Here is a 19,757-nt window from a genome sequence, read left to right on the forward strand (position 1 = left end):
AGCCTGATTTAAGGCTGACCTTATAATAAAAGGCAAACTGTTTCACAATCTTGGAGCAGCTACAGCAAAAGCTTGATCACTTCCGTTCTTATATTTAGTTCTTGGTACATAAAAGGAGTCTATGAGAAAATCTAAGGGAGCGTGCTGGAGATTGGGGCTGCAATAAGTCAACAAGGAATCTGGAAGCCATATTATTTAAAACCTTATAGACAAACATAATAATTAATTCTGAAAAGAACTGAAAACCAGTGCAGCAATGCCAAAACAGTGGCTATATGCTCTCGCCTGTATGTATTGATTAAAAGACAAGCAGGAGCATTTTTAACCAACAATAACATGTCTAGGGATGGTTTACAGAGACCAGTGTAAAAAGCATTATAATAGTCTACCCTTGAGCTAATAATGCATCTATAACCTTTTTGAGTTTGAGTCAAGGAAGTGTAATGCTAGCCATGATTTTATTTAATTCATCAGACATTCTAATAACGACTGTATAGACCCATTCCTATTTGTTTTGATATAAACATATGTAGACCATATGTGTAGAAACGATAAAGTGTTATAATATTAGAGGAAGAAACATGTCTAAATAGAAAAGAAAAGACGTGAGGCAGGAATTTAACCCTCGACCTTGGAGATGTAACGCCATAGTCCTAACTTTTATACTACAGTACTGCCTTAGTAGTTACACGTCACAGTGCTCGTAAAAAAACACTTTTTAACCAGAACAGACACTTTTTTAATTAGAGATTTAGAATTAGAGTAGTAGAGTGCACATAGGCCAACAGATGTAAGATGGGCAATGTATAAAAAATGTGATTAAAAAAACGTGATTTTTATACATTTTGCATAATTTTGCATAAATCTTTGAAATGTCAGCAGTTTCAATGCAACTTTAATATTTAACTTTAGTATTTATTTCATACCTTTACAGTCCCAAGAAAACATTTTATAAGTGTTATTTCATGTATACATAGTAGGATAGTTTGATTAGAGGGAAGAAACAATGAGGATGCAGAAGTCCTTGCGGGAAAAACAAGCAGAGCCAATCCACATATTACACAAGTTGGGGAGGTAAAGGAAACCCAGAGAACCCAGCAATCCACATGAACATATAAAACTCTACCATCCCAGACATTAACCATTATGAACGTGCAGTATACTGTATAGGTTGCTAAGAATTAAAATAATATTTAAGGCATGTCATGTGTGATTGTTCTGTCTGTTTTTTTAGCCACGTACCAGCACAGGATTAATTATTAAAAATTCGGTTGCTCAGGTAATGTTGATATATGTCATACTGAACATAATATATTAGGTTAGTTAAAGTAAACTTTTCATTAAGAAGTACAGGTAAGTCTGTTGTATATTTGGATGCCAAGCTTAAAATGAGGAACATTATAAACAGAACAGAAACCAGCCATCACATTACAAGTCCATGTTGTATAACCTAACCCGCAATGTTCTTTATGGTTCTTTTTCCAGACATCCTAATTCTTAGCCCTTATCTTTGTACCATTGATGTAGAAGCACTATTGTACAAGCACTATTGATAAATGGTGCTGTTTTCAGCTCAAAGCTCCATGCTTTGCTGTTTTTGAGCTCAGTCTAGCGTCTCTCTGGAGTTTATGTGCATGTCCTTTCTGTGTGTGCACAGTTTTCTTTCAGGTTCTCCTGTTTCCTCCCACCTCTCAGACTGCCTGTATTTAATGAGACTGTGAATGTTTGTGTGCATGGTGCCCTGCAATGAGCTAAAATCTCATTACGGCTTAACAAACAGTGTTCCACAGATAAGCTCCAGATTGATCGCCACCGTGACCCAGGATAAAGCGGTTACTAAATGACAAAAACTCTAGGTAATCACTTGGTCTAGTCATGAAACAAGAAATGTGCACATTGGAACAAGGTTTGGCCTATGTAAACCTAGGGGTAGCTTTAGTTATTTGTACATGCATACTGAGCATTTTCTAAAGTACTATAACTTAAACACAGAGGATGAAGAAGATGTAGCAATTTAAAGTAAGTGATGATGCATGTATGCAGACTAATGGGCAATAACAGTGGCAGTCTGACAAATAGTATTGATTTCCCTTCGGAGTTGAAAAGGTTTAACAAAAAAACCCTTCGGCCATCTACCCAACAGGAAGAGTTCAGCGTAATCTGCTTTTGCTGTAATTTTTTTTTCTGGGTCAAAAAGCATAACTGCCTTGGCTTAAAACCATTAATGAGACCTCGAAGTGAAAGTACTGCTGAATAAATTCATTTTGAGGTTACAGTTGAATAACTGGAAAGTGGCCTCTAAAATAATAATTTTCCATTCTGCTATCATAGATGACTCTAAAATGACATTTAAACAACATTAAAGTACCTCCCTAAAGCTTTATCATATTCATATTCGAACATTTAACCCCTGGTAGCAAACATACAATTCTTACCATATGCTGAATATGCCATTAAGCAAATGTCTTTCCATTAAAACCTCATGCTTGTCCGATGTAACTTTCAGTGATTATACTTCCATACTAATGATATTCAGAAGAAACTTTTTTTTTCTGTGTCATCCACACAAATGACGCTCGGTGCATTTACTGGAAAAGGTTGGTCATCTCTTTGCCTGTCCTCCCATTCACACTCACTCCTTTCCAACAGTCACATAGAGGACACCCATCCTCCCTTGTGTCAGCCTATAGGCACTATATTACCCACCATGTTTTTTTTATTTGTTCATTTTAATGGCTTTTATTTAAATGCCACAGATGGTTTGTTTGTGTATTAAACTTTCTAGTACTGGAAGTAGTGACATTTTAAGGCTCTAGTCAAAACCACCTTGAAACGACGCACATACTCAAAGATTAACTATGACCTTAGTAATAAAACGTACAAAGAACATATTTGATATTGATCTTTTGCAGACACGTGATGTCAGTTACAACTTTGGACAACAGACAGATTTTTGTAAGCATTGTGTTGGGTTGGACTTAACTTAAACAAGCACTTCAAAATACAGGTGATGAAGAAGGTTATAGTAGTATTCATTTGCTAAGTTTGATTTGTTACCATAATGTGACAGTGTACACATACAGTATGTGAGTTGGTAATGTTTGCTAGATCATTCAGTGCTTCGTTTGTAAATGAGATGATGCTATGGAATACGCCGTACTTTACACTCCAGAAAATGAAGTGCAGGTAACATTAACTAACATTGACCTGGTTCACGCACAAAGAAGTGTGCTTGTTCTGGGATTACACAGAGGTTGTTGATTTAGCCTTGCATTAAAAGCTAGTTATGAGTGAAACACAACTCGAGGCAGTTTAGCGGCAATTCAGAACAATTCAGAATCAGTTAATTACATAGACAAAGTGCTGTTCAATGTTATCTAACGTTATCACATGTGTTTGTTTGATAAAAGTGCTACTCTGACTGGTTTTGTCTATGGTTTTGGCACTGCCATCCAATTAGTTCATTTTGCCATCCAATAGTGGGTGGACCCATGGCCAATAACAAATATTATGACATAAGGTGCAAAATGTCAATGGCATAGGGCTTTTTTGCCTATATGCTTGCTTTGACATCTTTACTTTAAAAACCCCTTAAAAGTAAGTAACCCATAGAAAAGTAAGCCAGGTTAACGAAGTTAAGATCTTGTTTAAGATGTCTAATACCTTGCTAGCTTCAGTTTGCATTCAGTCACTGACTTTCTAATAAAATTCCTGTACAATCTTCTTCTACATTTCTCTTTTTTCCATTTTGTGGTTTTCAGAAGTATAGTAAAAAAAAATTGTAGTGCAAACTGTAACCATATGAAGAGTTCGTACATGTACAGTAGAGGAAAATATTTGTATTATTCAAGGTGGGATTAAATCATTAAGCTTACAAAGACATTTAAAGCTTAATGATTATATATTTGTTATATATTTGTTGACGAGCCGCTATTATTGTGTCTTTGTTTATTATTAATAGCAGATCTTTTACTTTTTGACTGTTCAGCAGCATTTAACACATTTTCACAAAGGTTTACTTCCTACTCTGAAGGTTGGTCATATGAGGCAACATGAAGGCGATCCACATTTGCTCCATGCAGATTCCCCACTAGGGTCCCACTAGGCTCAGTACTTGGTTCTTTTCTGTTCTTCCTTTATACTCAGTCACTTGATGAGATCATATCCTCCGATGGATTTTCATACCACTGCTATGCGGATGACGCCCAACTAATCTTCTACTTCCTTTCCTCAGACAGTCATGTTTCCACTGAGATCTCAGCATGTTTGGCAGCTCATCAGTTGATACAAAGTCCCAGCAAACTTGAACTGCTGTTCCTTCCAGGTGAAGCATCCCTCATCAGGAACTTGTGATCTCCCTGGACAACTATACAATCTCAGTTTTGGCCACTGTAAACACCCTTGGAGTAAGCATAGACTCATCTATTTTCCTTTTTCTTCTTACATTGCTAACCTGACGTGCTCAATGCCAAATTCTCATTCATAGCATCAGAAGGATCAATATATTTCTATGAACACTTGCCGCTCAGGTTTCAGTCACTTGTCAGTTTGAGACTGAACTACTGCAACTTATTTCTGGTAGGTCTTGATCTGAGTGCCATTTGACCACTGCAACTGACCCAGAATAAAACTCCATGACATGTTTTTAACCTAACTAAATTGCTACACTCCCTTCACTGGCACCAAATGCAGACCGGGCCCCAACTACCTCATGGGACTTATCACACCCTCCACTGCATCCAGCTTCATCTAAGCCTATAGCACTGCTTACTGGTTCCACCACCTTTAAGGGTTCCAGGAAGAAATGCATTACAATACTTTCGTACTTGGGTGATGAAATGAATTTCCTCATGTCGTCTGAGCCTGATGTCTAAAAACCTTTATTGGAAACACAGTAAAATCTTCAGTGTTGATTAAACACTTTCATGTGAATCATGTTGTCAGTTCTTTACTGGGAATTGTGTTGTGCCACAGAGTAACATGAGCCAAAAAACTCAAAATCAATGACCTAGTAATCCATAAATCCGGATTTGGGAGGGGTGTTCAAGTCAAACTGGGACTTGTCATTAAATTACTTATAAATGCAGGTGTAAAACCAATTGACATTTACAAAAAAACTTCAAAGACAGTATGGTGATGAGACTTTTAGCCCCAACAAAATAACTGAATGGTGCAAACATTTAAAAAAAGACCATATGTCTTTGTAAATTTTAAATCAGGGGAGAATTGCCTGAGGTGTCCATCACACATTGATAAACATTCCAACCGGCTTTGGCACACCAACAGAAAGAGGGAGATAGAGAGACAGAGAGAGAGGGAGACGCACACACACACACACACACACACACATGCAGCACACATATGTTCTGTCTCTAGTTTATTTACAGGATAGACAAGGTATTTAAGTTTTGAGCGAAACACCTTGTTTCACACACATCTGTTACATCAAAGAACAAAGATAATTAATATGTTCTAGGGAGAACAATGAAAAAGAAAGTTGCATATATATTCAGTTGCATGAATATCCATCCAGACATGGGGAATAAGAAGGATTCCCAAAAAGAAATGAGGAAGTGCTTGAAGGGCTTTAACACAGTGTAGGGGAAATCTAAGAATACAGTGAGGAAGAAGAAAAAAGAGATGCTCTGGGAAATTTACAGAAAACCCATAAATGATGATTCTGGCTGAGGTGGCTAGAAGCCCAGTGCAGACATTCTCGTTAACATTAAATGAGTGGAACACCTGATCCTTGAAAATCATTAAGTAACTTGATGCCAACTTGTGGAAGAGACAGATTTGTAGATGGGAACTGTACACACAATCATTCACAAGCATCACTTGCACATTACAGGAAATGAGCTGGGAGGTATTGCCAAATAGTCCGTACAGTCCTGGTAGTACAGTTCAGTACAGTGATGGAAGAATGACGTAAAAGTGATAAACGGGAATTGGACAGGACTAACTTACTGAGAAAATCAGGGAAAAATCCAGTACTAATAAATAAATGAAATAAAAATAAAGAAGTAAAGGTCATCGATTTGACCTTTCGATTCCAGGCATGTTGGAAGCTAGGCATGTTCAGGACTGTAACTGTCCTGGAATTGAATTTAAATTCTGTTGCAGAGAAACAAAGAAGGAAGTGAGAATATTCTGTGCAGTTTGTTTTAAAATCTGTTTTTGCAAAGACTGTAGTCAGACTTTTCATCATCTCTCAAATTTCAAGACACTGAAGGGTCATTGCATTTGCAGGACTTAATTTTCTTTGGGTATAGCAAGTGTATCTGCCAAACATGATTACATTTTCAGTGGTGTGAAATGAAGTGATATGAAGAAACAAACATTGAATGCCTTCGGATGAAATTTTAATTTCTATTGCTGTTCTTGTGGTTGCAAGAAAGCATGATAAATGAGGCATGATCACAACACTGGATATTTCGTTTTGTTATTGTTGTGATATGAATAGTTAAATTTGTCTGAAAATTTATGGCACTCTATTTTTTCTAAATCTCATTATAAATAAAGCTTTTTGAAGACACTGTTCATATAAATGGGTGATATTGATGTACACACCTGTAGATATACCTCCAAACCAAAACAGATGATGAAGATTTCCCAGACTGGACTGGGCTCTGTTTTAATAAAATCATTATCACTTTGTCTGCACTTCCGGGAACTATCGATGCTTTTTGACGAGTCTGGAGCAGGTTCAGTCAATAAAATCACTCTCATCTATAGTTTTGTCCTGCAGGCTATTTACTGGGTCTGACTGTTTAGGGTGAAATATCGCTTTCATCGATTAGACAAGCTTGTGCAGCTTGTAAACACACAAATAAATTCTGAGAGATTCTGCAGAGAGATGAGAAAAAAGTTGAGAGGTAAAGCTGGATTTATATGTTAAACCTTGAGATGGTGGTTCTTTGTCATAACGCCTGAAAAAAATCAAACTAATCCAAATAATCCTTGATTAATAATTCTGGAATCCACTTTGCATTTTTTGCATGTCTGTTTTTTATAACCAATATGAGATCATCACTTATGCAAACATTGTATTATATGCATATAATACAACAATTCAATATTCAATAATGCCATTTATTTTATGAGTATTATTTTATATTGTACAATAGTTAATCTTATTGGATGAGAGGCATTCCACGATTGATGATATAAAGCATAACAGCACTGAGATGTTTAACTATATGTATCATTCATCATCACAGGTGTTTTTAACAATCATTAATTGAATTGTAAAACAATTGTAAGTTGTTTTGGGTGAAAGTAGCTTAGTGTGGTCTGCGGGACTGGAAAGAGGACAGAGCTGCTGCATTTAAAAAAAAAACACATTCAAAACCAGTCACGGAAGCACTTTCAGCAAGAAAACACATCTGATAATTTTATGTCATCTAAAACATTCCTTTGTCTACCTAATAATTGCTTCTAAGGCATTCCAAATTGCCTCCAAACCTTCTGTGTTGTTGAAACTACAAGTGAGATAAGACAGAAACCTAATAAGCTTCTAACACAAGACTGGATTTCAAATCCCTCTCTAACTGCTGATCAAGGGTACTACTCGGGGTGTGAAACAAGTGATTGTTCACCCTAGTGCACGAGATTTCTATTTAACACTATTTGGGATAGGTGGAATGGTGGTGTAGTGATTACCACTGTCAACTTGCACCTCCAGGGTCCGGGTTCGATACCCAGCCAGGGTAGAGATTCCCATCTTTGTGTGCATGGAGTTTGCATGTTCTCCCCGTGCTCGGTGGGTGTCCTTCGGGTACACCGGTTTCCTCCCACAGTCCAAAGACCTGCAGATTAGGTTAATTGCCGTTCCCAAATTGCCCATAGTGTGTGCGTGTGCCCTGTGATGGATGGGCACCCTGTTCAGGGTGTACCCTGCCTTATGCCCTAAGTCCCCTGGGATTTTAGTTCCCCACGACCCTGAATACAGGATAAAGTGGTATAGACGATGAGTGAGCGACGACTATTTGGGAGTCAATCCTGAAACCCCAGACGTTAGCTGATATTTTAAAGTGGAATAAGTGCAACTATAAAAAGCAACTTACAGTAGTACCGGTAAAAATTTTAAACTACTTTCACCTTCGTTAATTCCACTAACTGTCGGCCACCAGCTCAGTGTGTCAGTAAAATAAATTACTGGTTAAATAAACAAACAATTCATAATCTGATGATAGTAAATGGCATTCATCTTTTAATTCTACAGCTCTCTAACCTATTAATATGTTCATTCCACTTAAACAAATTCAGTTTCAAAGCTTTCATGCTAATCCTGCAATCAAGATCATTATGGTTTTTATCTTATACACTACTGTGCAAAAGTAATAAACACCCTGTTTTTATAGTACAAACTTTGTTATACATTTTTATTTTATGACTTCATTCTTAGGTCAGTATAAAAAGACTTTAGTATTCAGCACAAAACTAAATGGTACAGAAAATATTTGTGTGCCAGACAAGAAAGCATATTATGGAAGAGACCACATTTCATAGAAAAACAAACTGTAGGCTGTTGAGATTTATTTCTTAAAAAACAAGCAGTTTTACAACTAAATTTCTCAGAAGAGTTGTGGTTGATTCTGCAGGATGCTCAGCAAAACCTAGTAGCCAAGTTTCTTGTGAAGCTGCACAAACTGTACCAGAAACAATTTCAAGCAAATATTTGGCACACCAGAAGATACGACCACATCACCCCTATCTTATCCACATTGCATTGACTTCCTGTGAAATTTCGCATCGATTTTAAAATACTCTTGACGTATAAAGCATTAAATGGTCTCGCGCCGCAGTATCTGAGCGAACTGCTAGTGTCTTACGATCCGCCACGCCTACTTTGATCAAAGGATGCAGGCTGCTTGTCAGTACTGCGTATTATAAAACCACTGCTGGGGGCAGAGCTTTTACTTACAAAGCCCCAAAGTTATGGAATAGCCTTCCAAATAAAGTTCGGAACTCAGACACAGTCTCAGTGTTTAAGCCCAGGCTAAAAACCTATTTATTTAGCCAAGCAATTTTGTAAATTGATTTGCCTTGAGTAAAGGAGCAGATTTGGGACTGGGGATGGTTCCACTTTTCCACGAAGACAATTCTGGCCTCGGCTGATGCAGACAGCTGTTTCTCTGAGGACTTGTGACTTCAGTCGCTCAATAGTTCGGGACTGGAATTTCCTACAGTCTACCTGAGCCTCCAGGAACAAACTGGACTCCATCTCCTGTTATACTAAACTTCCAGTCCCACATAGTTTTTGCAGATCAATCCCTGCTATCTGTTTGCACCCAAATGAGGATGGGTTCCCAGTTGAGTCTGGTTCCTCTCTGGGAGTTTTTCCTTGCACTGTGGCAGTCGTCCTCGGCTTGCTCATCAGGGACAGTCTTATCGTTTTGATTCATAAACATTCACATTTTATACAGACTTAAATAATTATTTTGATTGTGTAAAGCTGCTTTGCGACAATGTCAATTGGTAAAAGCGCTATACAAATAAAATTGAATTGAAATGTTTACTTTGTCTCATTAACTATTGTTTACTCCTTTTTATAGTATTATTTATTTATTTATTTAACATTTTATGTCATTATTTATTAAAGACATCCTTGCTTTGCAACAAGTGCTTGACACCTTTACATAGTACTGTATCTACTAAGTTTTACTGAGCATCCTGTAGAGACAGACACAATTCTTCTGAGGATTTTGCCTGTCACACCTGATTGATTTATTTCTTCCTTGCATGCAAAACCCAGCAGCTTCCCTTTTGTTCTTTTTTGCTATCTTTTCTATCGTACAAATATTTTCTGTAGCATTAAATTTTTCCTGAAATCCTAATGTTTGGAAATCAGGAATGTTTTTGTACTGACTCAGTGATGAAGATCTATATTAAAGTTGGTTCTTTAAAAAGGTTGCCTGAAACTATTGCACAGTACTGAAGATCACAAAGTAGCTGAGATTGTGGTCAACACAACTTTGTGGTATAGCTGCACTGCATTCTTCCAACATCATTTAAAAACAGTCAATAAGAAAATCTGACTTTCATTTAAGGCGAAATTTGTGGAAATACAGCACTAACCAACAAATACACTCACTCACTCTCACTCATCTTCTATACCACTTTATCCTGTATTCAGGGTCACAGAAACCTGAAGCCTATCCCTGGAGGCTTAGAGCACAAGACGGGGGTACACCCTAGACAGGGTGACAATCCATCACAGGGCACACACACATACACACATTTATTTACACACTAGGGGCAATTTGGACTGTTGGAGGAAACCAGAGTACCCAGAGGAAACATGGGGAGAACATGCAAACTCCATGCACCCAGAGACGGGAATCGAGTCTGGCCAGGAATCGAACCCGGACCCTGGAGGTACAAGGTGACAGTGCTAACCACTAAACCACCATGCCGCCTTCCAACAAATACAATTAAATTTTATTTCATTTGTCCAGCGCTTTACCATCTCAGCAACACTGAAGTTGTATGTGGTACAGGATCTCAGTTGGGCTACTGTGCTGTTTATATGTGATGTCTGCCAGCTCCATATGGCTGCTTGTCCAGACGTGACCCCCGCAGTTTGGCTCTTTGTATAGTCCTGTATGAATGCATCCCCACTGTTCACTAGCTGGAGAGCCAAGGAACAAATCGATGTGTCTGTTCAAAATATCTGTACCAATGCGGCACTACAGGGGGTGAGCAACACCAAAGAAGCCCTACTGAAACATTAGACACTCCCCACCCCCCAATTTTGCTATATTTGTTCTTATTTAACCCATATCAACATGTGACATCTTTGAATTGCCTATTTCACAATAAAGATTTTAATTATGATCATATCAGAGGAATCGAGACACAAACATGTTTAAAAACTAAGCAGTTGTAGTAATAGAGGTAAGTGTGATTATATTTAGAATGAATGGTGTCTCCTAAATTAAACCTGAGAGTGTTACCAACCTCATCTCAGACAGAAATCAATATTTGCCGTTTTCTGCAGTGGCTACAATTCTGCAGACTTAAACTGTGAAAAAAAATGGATTTGTCTGCAGCCTCTAGTCCTCCAGAGCTCAATGTATCGAATTTCAAATGTACCTTTTCTCCTGAGAGAATTAAAGCTATAGATTACCTAACAATTTGAAATTTTGAGTTGTTAGCTGTTTTTTATGCCATTCTATATTACTGAGTAATGAAAGGAGTGAGTAGTGTGTTCTAACATGTTAAAATAAAGATGCATAGACTTCCCCAAACTGCCAAACACCAATATGTTACTTTGCAAAGTGGCATATATAACTGATGCATCGTCCTTGCCTGGAAGAGCCTAATCTTATCTTGTGGTCATTTCACTAACAAAAGTGCATATGATTCCTTGCATCAGTTATTGTCTGCTTATAATTGATGTAGGCTGAGGGTGGAGTTTGATTTACAGTTAATCTTAAGGCATCGTTTATCTCCAGTGTAATTACAGACCAAAACACTGACCTTGTGTCTGACTTCCCCTTTTCCCCTTGGCAACGGTCTAGTGATTACTTTCCTCTGAACCAACCCATACCTAAACAGCAGAAGTACGTGGTCAAGGTATGAATTACTTTTCATGGTCATGGGCAAGCTGGACTGTATTGTTTATCATAACTGTATCAACTCGACACTTACTATTCTTTGAACATCTTACTTTGATTATCAATAGGCCTAAGCCCGTGTAGGGTGTTTTAGTTTACAATAAAGTTTTACATTTTCCATTCACACTAAAGGGCACACATGGGACAACTTGTGCTCACTAGGCACATCACAGTCTTATGGCGTTTAGTATCTTTGAATCTCATTAAGCTTTAATAGTGGAGTTATCTATTTCTCTCCACTTAGAGAGTCATTAATTACATAGTAGCATCACTTTCAAAACCTCACAAAATGTTAACTTTAACACCTTAATGAAGCTTTTTTTTTTTTTTTTTTTTATCCATGAGTGCACAATTCAATCCTCAAAGGCCCTGGTCAGCCATTAAGATAATAATGTTCTGTGTTCCTCTCAGAGTGTCTATTGTTAATGTCACTCATCCTGCCCTTTGGTTTTCTTCTGAGCCTGGCTGTATAAGGGATGTTGGTCACCAGTTAGAGCGTCTCAGTGGGAAGACTGGCATGTCAATGCAATGCGCTTTTGCATACAAAGAACACAATAAGATAGCACTTAAGAAATCTATAACTGACTACTAAATCCATGAAAGTGGTCAGACAAAGCCTAGATCTCTTTTTTCACCTTCAATAAATTGTTGCGAACTAAAAGATACAAATTGTAGTACTCAGACATATTTAATGACAAAAAAGAACATAATGGTCAACAGTTTCATACCTGCAAACAATAGGATTCTGGAGGCGAGTTCTGTTGCAAAGGAGACCTACAAAGTGTATCCCATAGTTAAAATGTGTCTTCCTTCTCTATGTTGACTCATAGCTATGGGTCTCTTAGTTCTGGATCTGTCCTCCAACTTTTAAAATAGCTTTAAACACCAACATTTTATATTCCAGGGTTTAACACCAGATAGCTTTGTAACTGCATTGCATTTCTTTAACAGAAGGCAATTAGATTTAAGTAATATGTCTTACTTGTCTCACCTCTCTTATGGTATTCTTTAAGACTCATTTCTGAGCCCACGGTTACTTTATATATATATATATATATATATATATATATATATATATATATATATATATATATATATTCTCCCTTCGCAGATGGCACAGTCTGCACTTCCTTTGCTACTCACCGATTTAAATACACACTGAACCCTCACACAGACTGTCTCCACCCACTCTGGTGGACTGACTGACTGACAGATCTAAGGATTTGCAAATGTTCTAAAGCTCAGCAGTAACAAATTTGCGACCATACTGATTGTATCTCTGGGCACCCTAAAGAAAATGAAACGCCACCCACTGACTATCCCCCGACTTTATTATTCAGCTAAACTCTGGGTGTCACTTTAGATTCCTCAGTTGATTCTCACATTAAAGCATTAGACAATCATCTTTCACCTTAAGAATACTGCCTGACGCTTCCTTCATTTTTATATATATTTTTTATATCCTGCAGACGAGGCACTTGCCATATGGTTATTACATCTAGTTTTGACTACTGTTATTGAACATTATTCTATAATGGCTCCTTTTTTACAGGCTGAACAGGTTGAAGCAGGGACATGAGCTTAAGTTCTTACCTACAGTACAACAAACCACTGCTACATACAGTATAACCTTCACACTTGTTCACCAACATGCTGTTTGTTTCTACATACAGAAGGAACGTATTTCTTTTGTTTGTATGTAAACTGACCTCCCTACAAACATATCTACACAACCTCTTCCTTTATCTCCAAGCTTGTCCTTCTCTCCCCCTTTTCACTGCACAACTCTAGTTTTCCAGCTTGCTTTTCCAAAAAAACGTAATGGGTTCCATATCATTTTTCTACCAGTAAGCACTAATTTGCATAACCACAAGCTCTGTTGTATCTTTGCTGGTTTAATGGATTTTGCCTGTTGCATTTAGAGTTTTATGTTAGCTAAAACATATGTGTTATGTGTTCTGTTGGTACATTGTTGTGGGTTCATGGCTGAGTGCAGCCTGTTTTTTTCCCTCACCCCTGCACATTTACACTAATTTGGCAGTTCGTGTTAGTTGGCAATTCAAGAGCAAGTTTCTACCAATGCTTTCTGGTCTAGTCACTTTTTCTTCTTCTTATTTATTTATTTTGATTTTATATTTCTATCACTATCGTCCTGTTGCTTGCTTTTACTATATGTACTGTATTTGTAAATTGCACTTAAATTCTCTGAATGGCTGGTTGAAATAAAATGTTACTATAAACATCCTTAGAAACATACACCTGCACCTTGCTTATTCTTGTGCACTTACACCTTTGAATAGCCTGAGCATAATTCATGGCCCAGAGCATAGCATCTAAATAATCATCCCTCCCTTGGGATGTGAAAGCACTCCAACAAAGGAAAGGAAGAAGTCACTTGGCAAGAAGTTGTGCAACAAGGTAATCTACTGTACCATAAGCCTTAGAGAATAAACAACAACAACAACAACAATAACAATAATAATAATAAAAACAAGCTGCTATCTAACACCTCACAGAGCTGATGTAAGTGCATGACTAATATTTCCCATAGACATCTTTCTTTGGCTCTATCACACAATGACTCTTAGATCAGCTCATTCTAGCTGAAAGGAAAGGATGAGAACATTTCCTCTCCTCCATCCTCTTTCCATTATGGAAACAGGAGTACCCGGAGTAGCAGCTTTCTTTTCCTGCAGCTGATGTTTCTCTATTTTGAAAAAGCCCTTGAGATGTTCCGGATTCTTAAATGCCTTATACAAGACACACAGCGCACAAAAAGGTGCAAAAATAGACTGAGTCTCACCCTTAGTTTCTCACCCTTAAAGACACGGTGCCAGCAAGTGTTAGTGAGGAGTTATATTCATTAAGAGAATCACAGGAACACACATGCTTGCACCTGGGCCTAATAGTGTAAATTAGCACCTTGTCACATCAGATGAGGATTTTTCCTGCACTTTTGTGTCTCAGTTTGAAGATAAAGGAAATACACAGTAATTAAAACTGCCTTTAGAGGAACCCTTATGAAATTAATTAGGTGCATCATAATAGGCATAGAAAATTGTTAAATCACTCTCTTCCTAATTCTGTGGTTTTGTAACATGAAAATCAAGATTAAACGTACTTCCTTCATTTTGATTATAGTGATTTTGTGATAATCGATGCTGTAGACCAGCCATGACATCTGTTTTATTCTAAGAAACGGAACTAAATTCTAGACTGAAATATGCCATGTGTATACATTATATTTAAAACATTTAATCTTGAAGTTCATTTATTCATCACGATTTAAAGTATTATGTTTTTTAAATAGGCTTTGTACTGTAACTTATTACATATATTCATATACAGTAATTACCAAATCTTACTATTTAATTCATCCAGAAGAGGATGGATACTCTGACAACTAAAACTGACATGGAATTAAACCGAATTTAACATGTGACATCCAAGAAATTCAGCTTTAAACAGTGGTTGCAATCTTTCAACTGCTTAAAAACAATATTTATTAAATTGAATTATTAAGGGATATTTATTAAAATAATAGCTTAAAATAAAAATACTTTGAATAAGGGATGTGTATAAACCCCATGACTGGAAATCTTTTCAATGTTTCCATCATTTGATTTTTGTATAATGTACAAAAAAAACTAAACAAAGCTTTAAAAATGGTAGTAGTCTCCCGGAGCTCGAAATCCCATTATTTTCCCCCCAGCTTCTCCCTAACACTGTTTGATCAGAATAAACCATGTTTGGTCCCATGGGTTCTGACCAAAAAAAAGAAAGAAGGAAAAAAAAAAAGAAAAATAGTGAGTTAATCTACGGGCACAAAATGAAACATGGATTCTGGGGGGTCACCTGTTTTCACCTCAGGAAAATATAAAACCTTCTCATGCATGAAGCAATTTATTCATTTCATGGCAAAGCAGATATGGACCAGAGAATCTCTCTCTCCCACTCTCTCTCTCTCTCTTATTCAGAGGTCATAATCATCTTCACCTGTCTTGCTATGATGGCCCAGGTCATGATGATATTCTATAGTCTGACCACAGACAATTAAATTATGCAAATCTACTAATTTAAAATCCTGAATCATTCGGACATTCCACTTGACCCTGTATCTTTCGGGGAGAAAAATACACTACATACCAATTCTGTGTTATTTCAAGCTGAGTCTCTGAGGAAATGTTTTTGAGTAGGGGCAAATGAAAAAATTATGAAAAAAAAAAGGTGTTGAATGCAATCATGGCAAATATGAAAGTGTCTTCTTTCAGTGCTGGATGTTTTAATATGCTTAGTGTCATTAGATTAGGGGGAATCTGAGTCTTTTCATTTGTTCATTGATTGAATGCTCATATCGAATCAGTAAATGCATTTGGCATAAAATGTAGATATAGAGGGAGACATCTGTCATATTGCTGCATGGTATCAAAACGGTGGGTGTGTAATCCCTCTGTGAGTTTTAGCCATTAACATCTTTCTTTTCACAAGAGATTTGGTATAGATCTACTGTAACCCTGCAGTGGACTGAGCTCCCCAACAGAGATACCAATATGCTTTAGGAGCAGCTTGATGTCTCCTTTAATACACATTATAAAACCACTGAAACCATTGTTGAGCCAGAGGCATGCCTAGACCTGCCCTGGCTTTCTGATTATCTACACATCTGGTGAGGATGGACATGTGGAGCCCTGAGATCTGTTGTTCTGTAATGATTGGCTACCCAGCATACTGTATGATTCATTCATATTATTGTATCTGCTGTACCACTTTGCTTTCCACATTGAAATGAGTGCAATGTTGCTATGGTGACAAGAGGTTTGATCCTTTCAGGCCAGCATTTGATTGCACGCTAAGATTAGATGTTCTGTGTATTAGCAATATTCTTAAAGTACTGTACATAGGACCATACAGAGAATAGCTTCAATCAACCGAGAACGATTCAAAATTTAGAAACACAGTTTGCATTGAAGATGTGATTACAACAATCTTTTTGATTTCTCTGTTTACTGTGTTTCTCAGGCACCATGTGGCAACATACAGGACGATGCAGTCCTGCTGATTATCTGGTGCCTGTTCATCTAAAATAATGGGGAAATGAACAGGACAGTATATATCTTTTATTAGGTAAATAGCTGTACAGTACTTGATTATGCAAATCAGTGTTAAAGTTTAATATTATAAATATTTCAATTATAGATTTTAAAATGTTTTACTGTAAATATGTATTCTCTTAATACATATTCCCATCATAATTCTTTTATTCTCATTCTTGTTTTTGTTCACAAAACTATGAAATCTAAAAATCTTAACAGTAAAAACTAAATGGGCATTTGATTGAAAACAAGTTTGTAGTCTCTCATTCTTATACAGCATTGCAATGTAATGTAATGAAACATGTCGAGCCTTGCTCTTACTGAGCTACAGTACTGCTGCTATCCAAAAGTTAATTATTTTCCAGCATCAAATGTCCTGAATATTTTATATCACAGCAATTTGCCAACAATTTGTACTTTTTTATCCATTTATAGTTACATTCAATAATCACCTTTAATAATGAAACATCTACAAAGCAAGCTACTGCTATCACTTTCATCATAACAGGTATAAACAGCCTGTTTTTTTGTTTGTCTCTGTTTTTTTCTCTTTACCAAATAAAGCTAGTCATGTTATGCAGGAACCAGAAATTCCTAATCCTGAATACATTCCTGTCTGGGAAAGTGTAAAGGAATGGATTTCTCTCTGGTTACAAAGTGCTGACACTGAACTCTCCATACATGCTAAATAATCTTACTTTCATAGACTCCCAGAAACCTTCCCCCGTAGCAAGGATTACACGTGTTTTATTATCATCCATTTGCATGGAACGTCCATCATATATATTACAATTATGACATTCGTATAAACCTTGCGGCTGGAACTACTGTCAAATCAGATTTTACAGAAAATAGATCAACACATTCTGACAGAATCAGAATCAAACATTCAACAGTAACGTGGTATGAAAAAAAAAGAGAGATTCTCTCCAATGATAATGAGTTTGAGATTTCTGTGAAAGCCTTGGGTAAAGAGTGCCCCCTTAAGGGGGACAAAATATTGAACTATCCAAAGCAGTGCGCATAATATGAGTAATACTGAATAACAGACAACTTCAAAGAATACTGATGGGTAATCATTTATAATATTAAATGTTCTTCTTCAATAATCTCTGGTGGAACAGTATCACACTGCACATTTATTCATGATTTTGTTGACAATTTCTGCATATTTTGAGGAGTGATAGACCACTGTCAACTTTTCAATTGACTTCAGTGCATCGTGTCTCTAGTTTTCACACAGGCAGAGTTCCTATCTTCTCCACCAGTGTTAATTAATAGCCCACAGGAGGGGTTGAGAAGGTTTGTTTTTCCGCATAAGCATTTGCAGAGCTTCAACATGAAAGAGAGGAGCTATTTCGAGCACAACTGTTATAGTCATTAAAAGTGCAAATGAGGCCAGAAACTGAAGTTGGATTCTCATTTTTCTTATTTTTTTTCGCCCTCTGTCCTTCAGAAAATGAATATTTTAGTTTCTTTTGATGTTTGTCATTGAGAGATAAATAAATAAAACTAATAACTTTCTAAAATAAAGATAGAGAATCTTTTTAAGATGAGCAAATATGAAGCAAAGCAGTGGCCTTTTAAAATAACTTGGCTAATAAATATACTCAGATGTCGATTATATGTAGAATAGATATTTATTGCAAATTTCACCTACTTATTGTCTATACTGTTTTTAATATCCCATATTCCAAAATGGCTATTCAAATTTTTTTAACCTTACAACACTATGGTCATAAAATAAAATTTGATCCTACATTGTAAACCCAAAATACAGGGTTCCCGGGGAGCCTGGAGCCTATCCAAGGAGACTGAGAACCTGTGACGAGGCACCTGGACAGGGTGCCAATCCATCCCAGGGCACACACTTTGGGTAATTTATGAACACTAATTAGCCTTATCTGCATATCTTTGGACTGTGGGAGGAAACTGGATTACCCGGAGGAAACCCACCTGGCACGGGGAGAACATGCAAACTCCATGCACACAGATGCAGAGTCAAACCTGGACCCTGGAGGAGCAGGGCGACACTGCTTACTACTAAGTCACTGTGCAGCCTTTGCAACCTTCAATCTTTGGTATCTGTAACTTGTTTTTACCTTTAATAATGAGCAATTATTTGCAAATGGCCAGTGAGACATATATACAGGCCACCACATATTTAGGATGCTGAAATCCTTCCTTTGGTTTTGTAGTGGTGTATGTACTGTATAATAATAGAAAAGTCCTACACTTTTAATTTACAAATATAATTTATACCGTTAAACTCACAGGGCCCATCAGTGTGTCCAGAAGAACATTCATCATTCTCATAATTACACACAGTAGTTAGTAAATAATTCAGAGTAATTTATAACTCGAGCTATAAATTTAAAGGTAAACAGACCTTAAGTTAATTAAACCTTCATATGAGTCTGTGAATGTAAGAGTCATGGATTTAATTAGCGTTATAACAAAATGCACTTATAGAGTGTAGTATCAAGCAGATTATTAGCAGTACTGATGTATCAGCATATGATTATTCAAAGCCAATTTCTTTCCTCAAAAAATGTGTGACTTCAGCATAATAAATAAGGCTCAGATTAAAAGGTTTGTTATAGTATTAAAGTATAGTTCTTATTTACCATTCATTACAGGATGAATTCAACATAGATATTAATTTCTAAGAGCTGGAGGTTTTTACACGTACATATTTAGAATGTTGTTGTTATTGCTGATCTTCCCGTTGCTCCCATCCAGGCTGCACATTTAATTTTGACTTTCTGACAACTAAATTTGACTTCCTGGGCTTGGGACAGCATTTTTAGATGTACAGTCATGTGCAACAGTCTTTAGCCATCCTTCATTTCTTAATATTTTGCTTGCAAAGAGTCAGACATTCATCTTGAGGAATAGTTTTAGAGGGTTCCAGAAGGACTTTTTCGACTCATTTTCAGTCCAGGCGTTGTACCTGAGGAGTTTCAGAGGGATTTTTTTTGTTAAGTCACACAGTGGCCTATGAATCATTCAAGCATAAAAAATATCTAACTTAAGGAATGAA

Source organism: Clarias gariepinus, chromosome 5, assembly GCF_024256425.1.
Source record: "Clarias gariepinus isolate MV-2021 ecotype Netherlands chromosome 5, CGAR_prim_01v2, whole genome shotgun sequence".
Classification (NCBI taxonomy): domain Eukaryota; kingdom Metazoa; phylum Chordata; class Actinopteri; order Siluriformes; family Clariidae; genus Clarias; species Clarias gariepinus.